Source organism: Denticeps clupeoides, chromosome 7 (assembly GCF_900700375.1).
Source record: "Denticeps clupeoides chromosome 7, fDenClu1.1, whole genome shotgun sequence".
Lineage (NCBI taxonomy): Eukaryota > Metazoa > Chordata > Actinopteri > Clupeiformes > Denticipitidae > Denticeps > Denticeps clupeoides.
This window is the reverse complement of record NC_041713.1, coordinates 18,003,037-18,012,355: the sequence shown is the minus strand read 5'-3', so window position 1 is coordinate 18,012,355 and position 9,319 is coordinate 18,003,037. Positions and strand designations below refer to the sequence as shown.

General features: G+C 41.6%; 1 protein-coding gene across 3 annotated transcripts in view; it reads left to right on the top strand.

Annotated features, from left to right (window-relative positions):
* brd4 (bromodomain containing 4) overlaps positions 1–9,319 on the top strand; it is a 30,178-nt gene that overhangs the window by 1,499 nt on the left and 19,360 nt on the right. Inside the window, exons 1-2 of one of the 3 annotated variants that reach the window (XM_028985008.1) lie at positions 1,497–3,997; positions 6,593–6,726. The exons of 1 other annotated variant lie outside the window; for it this stretch is intronic. The gene's annotated coding sequence lies outside the window, so the exon portion shown is untranslated. Of the gene's footprint in view, positions 1–1,496; positions 3,998–6,592; positions 6,727–9,319 lie in introns of those variants that run through there. One more of the 3 variants, XM_028985007.1, reaches the window with a different exon arrangement.

The window sequence follows — 9,319 nt, the reverse complement described above, 5'->3', positions numbered from 1 at the left end:
GCTTTGCTGGAGCTGGGGATATTTTTTTCTTTAAATATCAGCACAAGTAAAAGTCCATCAAAGCTACTAATTTTACGATTGGTTTTCTAGTAAACACAATATACACTAACTTTGCAAAAAACACGTATAAAATAAAAAAATCGACTTTTCCACCAGTTGTAGTTCTTTTTGCTTTGTCAGCAATAATAATACCATGTAAAAGGTGTCCATAATTCAGTGTTTGATTTGCCTCCTCCCCTGACTGGTCCAGGCTTCGTTTTTTAACTAGTTTGACTAATTAGAACGTAACTGTTTATGTATCGCTTTTTAGCTCACATTTTAAAAAAAAAAAAAAAATGCATTTAGCTGTAAAAAGTTTTTTTCCCTTTTACTTTGTGATATCTACATGACTAACATTGGTTATGGGAGCAATGGCAATTTTCTGAAAGGCCTTAATTCTCAGAGAAATGCTTACGTAATTAAACTTAATGCCTGCCAAATGTTAATGTGTGGCGAGTTGTCAGTAAAACAGGTTGCGAAGTTGTTGCTTTGTCATGGTTTTGGACAGCCTCGTAGACTAATCATTGATATGTATGGTGGCGTAAAGTGGACAAACGAGTTATTTATGTAGAAACAACATTATGTAACAAATTATTATTATTATTTTATATATATATTTATATTTCTCTCCTTTGTATATTTACCGATAAAAGTGACTCATGGTTTAGATGTCTTTTAAGCTCCCCTCTTCACTTAATGCTTGAATTTGCATGTTGTCACAGTTTAATTAAATTGACTATAATTATAGTACCTGTCTCAGTGGCACCACTGCCCATTGCCATCTTTTTGTTTTTGTTCATATCCCTCCATGTACAAGCCTCCAAATGTTCTCATTCATTTTCATTGGTATATAAAGGACTCATTCTAAGGCTGTGAGAACCCAACAATGTATGATTATATTTGACAATCAATAATTAATTCATAATTAATTGTTTTTGTACATTACAAAGATGTTATCTACAGTCGTGACCAAAGTTTTGACAATGAAACAAATACATAGCGTTTAATTGCCTATGCTTGTGAGCATAAACTCCAGAAAAGGCAGAGACGCTCTTTGCCATGAAAATGAACTCAATCCCCAAAAAACTGCATCTCAACTCTGCTTCAAAAGGACCTGCTGAGATCATTTCAGTGATCCTCTCTTTAACACAAGTGAGAATGTTGACCAGCACAAGGCTGGAGATCATTCTGTCAAGCTGATTGAGTTAGAAGAGCAGACTGGCGGCTTTAAAAGGAGGGTCATGCTTGAAATCATTGTTCTTCCTCTGTTAACCATGGTTACCTGCAAGGAATATGTGAGGTCATCACTGTGTTGCATAAAAGTTCACAGGCAAGAATATTGCTGCTACTAAGATTGCACCTAAATCAACCATTTATCAGATCATCACAAACTTCAAGGAGAGAGCTTGCTCAGGAATGGCAGCAGGCGGGTGTGAGGGCATCTGCATGCACAGTGAGGCGAAGACTTTCAGGATGGCCTGGTGTCAAGAAGGGCAGCGAAGAAGCCTTTTCTCATCAAGGACAGACTGACATTCTGCAAAAAGTACAGGGATTGGACTGCTGAGGACTGGGGTAAAAACTTTTCCTTTCCAATTTTTGGGGGCTGGAATCATCTGGAAAAATGATCGAGTAGAAAAGGTGAGCGCCACCATCAGTCCTGTCTCGTGCCAACAGTAAAGTATACTATTCATGTGTGGGGCTGCTTCTCATCCAAGGAAGTGGGCTCACTCACTCACAATTTTGCCTATAGAACACTAATAAAGAATGGTACCAAAACCTCCTCCGACTGCAACTTCTCCCAACCATCCAAGAATGTTTTGGTGGTGAACGATGCATTTTCCAGCATGATTGAGTACCGTGCCATAAGGCCAAGTTATTACTAAATGGCTGAGGGAACAAAACATTGAAATTTTGGGTCCATGGTCAAACTTGTGGTCAATCCTCATGAGTTGGTTGGACAAATTCTCCCAAACTCCAAGCAGTGATAAGGAAGGAATGGGTCTCCATCGGTCAGGATTTGGCCCAGAAGTTGATTGCAGTTCGCCCTGGCATGCTGTCAGAGGTCTTGGGGGGGGGGCTTTAGGTGCTTTGTATACTTTTATATGTTAACTTGATCTCCTGACAAACTATCTGCCTCTTCACACCCAGAAAGCAAAATCTAGTTGACTATCTATAAGGATAAAGCAATTTTCAATTGCTTTATTCTCATTCACATAGTATTCCTGTTCATATTATTGCTTTACCTACATGTAAACAATATACACTTGTTGCTGCTGTCATGTCATTTCAATAGACTGCCCCGCCTGTTCGTATGTGTGCTGACAATGCTTAGTGGTTTATTTGTGTGTGTGTGTGTGTATGTCTACACACACCTTTGCAATTTCACAACAGTGAGAAAAGACTTGGGGGTTACCTTTTTTCTGATGGGGTTTCATGCATTTAAATAATGATTTGAAGGTTCATTGTTGAATTACATGACTCTAATGACATTGTTTATGGAAAATAGCACTTACTGTTTGTTTGAAATAGCTGATATTAATCTCATTAAATTCTGAACCTTGTACTTTTTTTTTGTACTTTTGCATCGCCAGGCATCTAGTTCAATGGCCAGTGACATCCTCGCCAGCATGCACTATTTACTAACCAGTTATTAATTCCCATCCCTTGGTGTGAATGTGTACATGTTAGATTGACAATGTGTAAATGTTTTAAAAGATCACTGCTGCATATTGATGAGCGCAGGCATAAAGTCTTTTTCTCCCCTTTGGGCCGCAGCAGTTAATTGTCTCAGATGGCTACTCAGTCCAAAAAGCTGTGTGTCTGACTGGCAGGCTGCATTTTCCTCTTTGCTGTTCTAGATAAGCAAATAGTAGCCCCTCCCTCTTCATTTATCCAAAGGTCAGATGCAACAGGTTCTTGGGGTACTGTGATTATAGATGGGGTATGGCTATTTAAAAAATTTCAGTGGTAGCTCATAACTGGGTTTTTGACTTCTGGATTAATTCGATTTTTGAGCTCCATATCTTAAGTAAATGCCACTTCTTGTCTTACTCTGTACAATGTGAAAAAGACAATCACTTTGTTTTGCCGCTAGCGTCTCTTAGGCTGGGGTCACATGAAAGTGATGAAGGTTTCAAAGGAGGCGTTTCCTGTTGACTGCAGAAATGTACTGTGGATCCATTGCACAGGGCATGAATATAGCATATATTTATATAAAGTTAAGTCAAAGAGCAAGTGGCAGCTGATAAATTCTGTTCATCTGTTTCCTAGCACGAAGGATGATTGGTTGCGGCGTCGCTCCCTAAACGGCAACCGATTGGTCGGGTTATGCAGACTAGTCATCCAAATCACTTCCAAATGACTGTGGGGACAGGGGTTTTGAGGACAGATAATTTACTAGTTCTGGGCAATATAGCAAATTTTGACAGACTAAAACCAAAGAAGCCAGAGAAACCATGTTATTACCATATAATAGCATGACGCTCGCTGCCTTCCTTGGCTCCATTTTCTGCCGTTTTCGCTTTTATGCAGTGAACTACATCACGTGGTCTTGCCTGCATTGCTTCTGTGATCCAGCGCCTCAGCAACCCAGACATCCCAACCAGCAAAAACCTTCATACCTCAGTTTATTAAAAGCCTGCCTGCACTGAAATCTTATTGGTCAGATTTAGCTAGAAATCTGGCTAGAATGGGCTACGTGAACAGGCAACACACAGTGATCCACACATACAAACGTTTGCTCACTCTCACTCACTCATTCAGTTCTATTTGCGCTACTCTCAAGTGTGTAATGTATTTGCTACTGTCTTGCCTGCATGCTCTTGTTTGCTTGCTCTAGTTTCTGGAGTATTTTTTTTTCCAGTTTGCCAGCTTGAGGTAGCCGCTATCAATATGCGGGACTCCCAGAACTCTGTGAGAATTGAGATCTGGCAGCTGCATGTCTCCATTTAAAAGTAATGTAAGTACACTGAAAACATGCTAAATATTATCATGGTTGAGAAAAATGCTCGAAGCTGATCGCGAACTTTGATCATGATTGTATAATCGCCAGCCCTACATCAGACTGTCAGCTGGGTTCAGAATGGGTGTAGAGGTTTGAAAAGATGACCTGAAGCACATTTTTATTATTGTGATTTTCTGTTCTGTTGAGATGACAACATTGCACAGAACCGGGCAAAAAAAAATCAATCTTAAGTGCTGCAAACAAAAATGATTGAAATCAAGACATTGATCAAGGGCCGACCATGCACTTTCATCAATGAATAACCCATGTGTTTTTTGCACTCGCCATGGATAATTGTGTACTGAAGCAGTGCAAAGTGCATTGGTAGTGAAACTGTTCTAATGAAGTGTGTGGTGTTACACAGAAGTAAAGACCTTTGACTCTTTCTATGTATTGTGGTTTTGTTTCTACGAACATCCACACACACACACACACCTCAGCCTTTTCAACCATTGAAAGTACCTATTGTAGTTCTCCAGAATGATCTTAAATGTTAGCCAAAGGGACTGTGTGTGTGTGTGTGTGTGTGTGTGTGTGTGTGTGTGTGTGTGTGTGTGTGTGTGTGTTCGTCACTGGCGCACCAGTTTGCGTGTGTTTTTTTCCGGTTGCAGCAGTCTTTCTGGCTGAGTAACCATGGTAACACCATCTTTGGTGTAATTGTTAATTTTACCTCAGGATGAGGGCCTAAGGATAAAGGGACAAGGATTGTGCTTGTAGTCTCCTTCAGCCCCTGTCTCAGGGATGTTCCTATGGAGATGTTGCATTAGATTACATTTTTAATGAAATGTAATTAAAATGAGCGGCCAGTGGCACTTTATTCTATTCAGCTTTCATTGCATTCATATATGACCCTGCAATATGGTGGTGATCACTATTTGTTACCACCCAGTCGGTGGTAGTAACCTAGTGGGTAACACACTCGCCTATGAACCAGAAGACCCGGGTTCGAGTCCCACTTACTACCATTGTGTCCCTGAGCAAGACACTTAACCCTAAATTGTTCCAGGGGGACTGTCCCTGTAACTACTGATTGTAATTCGCTCTGGATAAGGGCGTCTGATAAATGCTGTAAATGTAAATGTTCTTTATTTCTAAAAGACGTGGTATAAATTTTAGGTAAAACATTTGTCAAACTTTGAACATACATGTACTGTAGGGCCACTGCTGGGACAGGGAGATGGTAATGAGGGTGGAGCATTTTACTCACTTAACTGAGTTTTCAACAGTGCTTATAGGCATCATGTCTTTTGCAATTTGTGACATCTCTACCTCCTGTTTTTCTATTGTCGTAAGGCATGACACTAGCAAAAGTGAGGACTTCTTAGTTATGACAGTACTTCCAACCACAGTGTTCTAAGATGAGCCTATACGACGATTATCTGTTATGCACAGGACATTTTGATAACCATATCCCCATAACTAGTAGTCATAACTATGAACAAGTGTGACATGTATGTAGTACTTGTCGTGCCTTATTACTGTGTAGTTCAATGTAAAGTTATGACAAAAGCCATACAAGCAGTTTGAAAACTTGCCATGTGATGCTCAGGACACAGAAAACTAGACTCACTTATTAAAACCAACTTTCACAATAAAATTCTGTGAACTCTATAAGCATTCAGACAAAACTATTGCATCAAAAATTTCAGTGTATAATGGGTGTCAAAATGGTCCAACGCTGTAATAAAATAATGTTTGTGCAACACCAATATATGCAACTAAAACTACCAAAATGGTGTGATGCACGGGACGACAATGATGCTCGTCTAAAAACTAAAAGTGCTGTTCAGTTTAACATATGATGGCCAGTACTAAGAGTTAAACTGTGGTGCATTGTATGAATATTTTAATTAAGCCCGATGCACTTTTCAATATAAAATATATAAACTGAACTTTGAATATCTCTGTTATGATAATTTGCTTTGAATTTCATTAAAATTATTCAAAAATGTACATCCAAGAGGTAAGTGTTTCAAATGTCCGCACAACCTGAAGGTTTTTAAATACATTGACATTTAAAAGATTATCCACATTATCGGAGTACACAAATATTAGGAATAAGTAAAAGTGCAAATATTACAGACGTTTGGTTTCATTTTTTTCCCCCAGAGAATTGCTAGGCTAAGTTCTAACGGCATTGTAGGACATTGAGTTGCTTTGGGGCGGGACAAGTTGACTGATACGTAGACAGGAAGAAGGGTCTCCTTCTCCTCTGTTCAAAAGTGTACCTGCACAGAAATGAAATACCTCTGCTCAGACCTCGTCCCGCCGGATATGTTTGCTGCATCTGTGTAGTTGCAGCGTCCCACACAGCGGAGGCACTCTGGGGCAAGAAAGGCAACATGATCGGTTCGGCTGCTCTGTCAGTCAACCGAACTGACGTGAGCTACAACATTTCAAACCACATGCTTTGTTCTATATAGCACTGTTTAATAATACAATTATTGTGGTGACTTGAGCTCTGTTGAGCTAGGAGATGTGTAGAGAGGACCGCTTTATGCATCTTGTGTGTGTGTGTGTGTGTTTGACACCTGACATCTCTTTTTGCAGGAGAGACACTCAGGGGTTGAGGCTGGGAAACTTTGGGTGTTTTTTTCCCCGTGGGACTTCAGCTCTTTGGCTGAATAACACCGGAGAAGATGACCTCACTCAGATAGGGGAGTCTGCACAAAGGAGTTAAAAATGTAAGTCACATTTTGACCTTTCTGATAGTTAACATAATGTGTTTAGCTCCGCACACAGCAAATAGTCGGGATGAGTTTTAAATTAAAAACATTTAATGCAACTGTCATTATGCATCTGACCAATCAGTATCCAGGTCATGGGTTTTAGCTCAACGTCTGGTTTCTGCAATGTACTGAAACCCACCCAGAAGTCACCTGTTGGTTTTGGTTGTTTTGGACTTTTTATCTTGAAATGAAGCGTTGAAATCGTTCATTGCTATAGGAAGAGGTTGACAGGCTAGTTCATTAACGTTCACACGGAATGTCCCTGGAGGCAGAGGGCGTGTCCCGCTGCTCCAGAGAGTTATTGGCGTTAGACCTCAACTAGAAACCATCCAAGGGGTTGGTGTTCCTGGTTGGAGGAAAATAAAGAGGATCTCTACTAACTCGGTCAACCAACTCTTTACAAAGCCGCAGGTTCCAACCTCATTTGCTCCAGAATAAAACCTTACATTTTTATTTATTTATTTTTTAATCCAGGGCAACTGACTCTGTAAAAAGGTGAATAGAAGTCGCTCTGGATAAGACTGTCATCCAAATCAAATGATGCAAGCGAAACCACCCCCCACGTCCCTTCTCTCTCTCTCTCTCACACACACACACACACACACACACACACGGCCCCACGTTCGCCCCTGTTCTGCTGCAGCCCCGAGTCCTCTTGGATTTGGCTGCTCCGAACACACCAATGATTAATGAGCCCTGAAGTCTGCGGGCGCTTCCTCGCTGGGACCGATCTCCCTTCTGACCCTGCCTACCCCAACCTGCTAATGGTGCATCCAGCCACCCTTCCCCCTTCCTTCCCCACCCCAGCCTTCAGTTTCTACCCTTCACACCTCCCCCATCCCCCGAATGGCCCTGGCGACGCCTCAACCTCCCATGAATCCGGCTGGGCTGGTGCATTGTGGCTCTGGCAGCTGCTGTATTGTCTCTGAGGGGGCTGCATATGGCACGTGGGCAGGGTGGAGGGCCTGGTAGGGCCAAGCTTGTCTGCTGCAGCATCTGTGAAATTTCGGTTTTTGCAGAGAGCAGCCCACAGATGCTGGTTTTGGGGTTAATGTCCACAAGCAGGGTGTCTGAGGTCATACAGTCAGAATGGTGACTGAGAAGCATTGGGGCAATTCATACTCTATTCTTTTATATGTGTATATATAGATAGATATATGTGTATGTGTGTTTGACTGCCTGATAGATTTTTCCCCTCTCTGAAGAGAAGATTAAGTGTGGAGGTGAAAGGTCAGGGGTTGTATTGCCAGTGACCAGGCACCATAAGAATTCAGGCATTTGTGTGTGTGCATACACAGACACGTGCCTTGAGTAATTGTGTTCTGCACTTCCTGACCTCGTTGTAAACGTTTGGGGAGGTTCGATGCACCAGGGCAAAATGACCGAAGCCTCCTGCTGTCTGTGTTTTACACTAAAAGTGGGAATCTGAGGGCCGATGTGTGGACCCGGCACAGATTAGGTTTCAGGAAGGGGCACAGAGGTTCCTCTTCCTCACATCTGTTCCTTGAGATTCTATCTGCTCATCTGGCCTGGAGGACGTGATTCCCCCCACATGCACGCCGATCAAGTCTAAAGTGAAGAGATTAGTGCTGTTTGATAAAATGTCAGTGGCTCTGATGCTTGTTCATTAGCAGGGAGGAATGATTCTCAATAAAATATATTATCTCATCAGAATGAATGTTAAATAACAGTTGAAATAATTTCCTGGGCTAAAATGTGCGTTTTAGCTTGTCTGGCCGGGGGATTTAATTGCACTGCATGCTTGATGACAGATTACATAAACTCTCTGTATTCTTTTCGGGGGAAAAAGTAAAGCCTGAGACTAATTGCCACCTTCTAAGAATGAACAGAATAAGAGCGGAATAACCGTTTGGCTTGTTCAGCTTATGAAGCTATGAATCAATCTTTACTGACACTTGCCCTAAGTTATTATGAGTGAGGCACATGTCAATGTTGGTTTTAATAGGTGTATTATTTACTGTTTTATTTACTACACCATGAACTAGACTGCAGTTAAACTCTGTTGTCCCTTAATTGGATTTTCCTACATGATTACTGTAATGTAAAAAGGCGGTGTAATAATATGCAGTCAATTGTCATGAACATAAAGAAAATAGTTTCTGCTTTTTGGGGTGGGGTTACGTTCAGCATTGATAAGTGGGTCCCTAAGTCTTACTCGTCCCACCCCGGCGTGAGCGTATTCCCACGGATGATGATAAGTACCCCAGGCTTCTTCATCACAGTGAAGTGTGTCTGCCCTCCACCCCCTTGTTCGCTGCCTCTCTTCTCTTCTCTGTGTTGTGTTTGTGTGTTTTTTCTTTTTTTTGGGGGGGTGGGGGGCAAATGAGGGGTTCGGCTCTCAGGACGTAATTCTGTCACGCTGGCGTGAGGTGCAGGTTGTGGCACGTTGACGTTTTAACAGTGTCGCGAGCACATGGTGGCGAAAACAACAAAACAGGGCTGTAACCTCTGACCCTTTCTGATTCTTCATTTCTTTCATTCATCTCCCGTTAGCATGTCATCCTTCGTTACTGAGTGTGAGACGTGT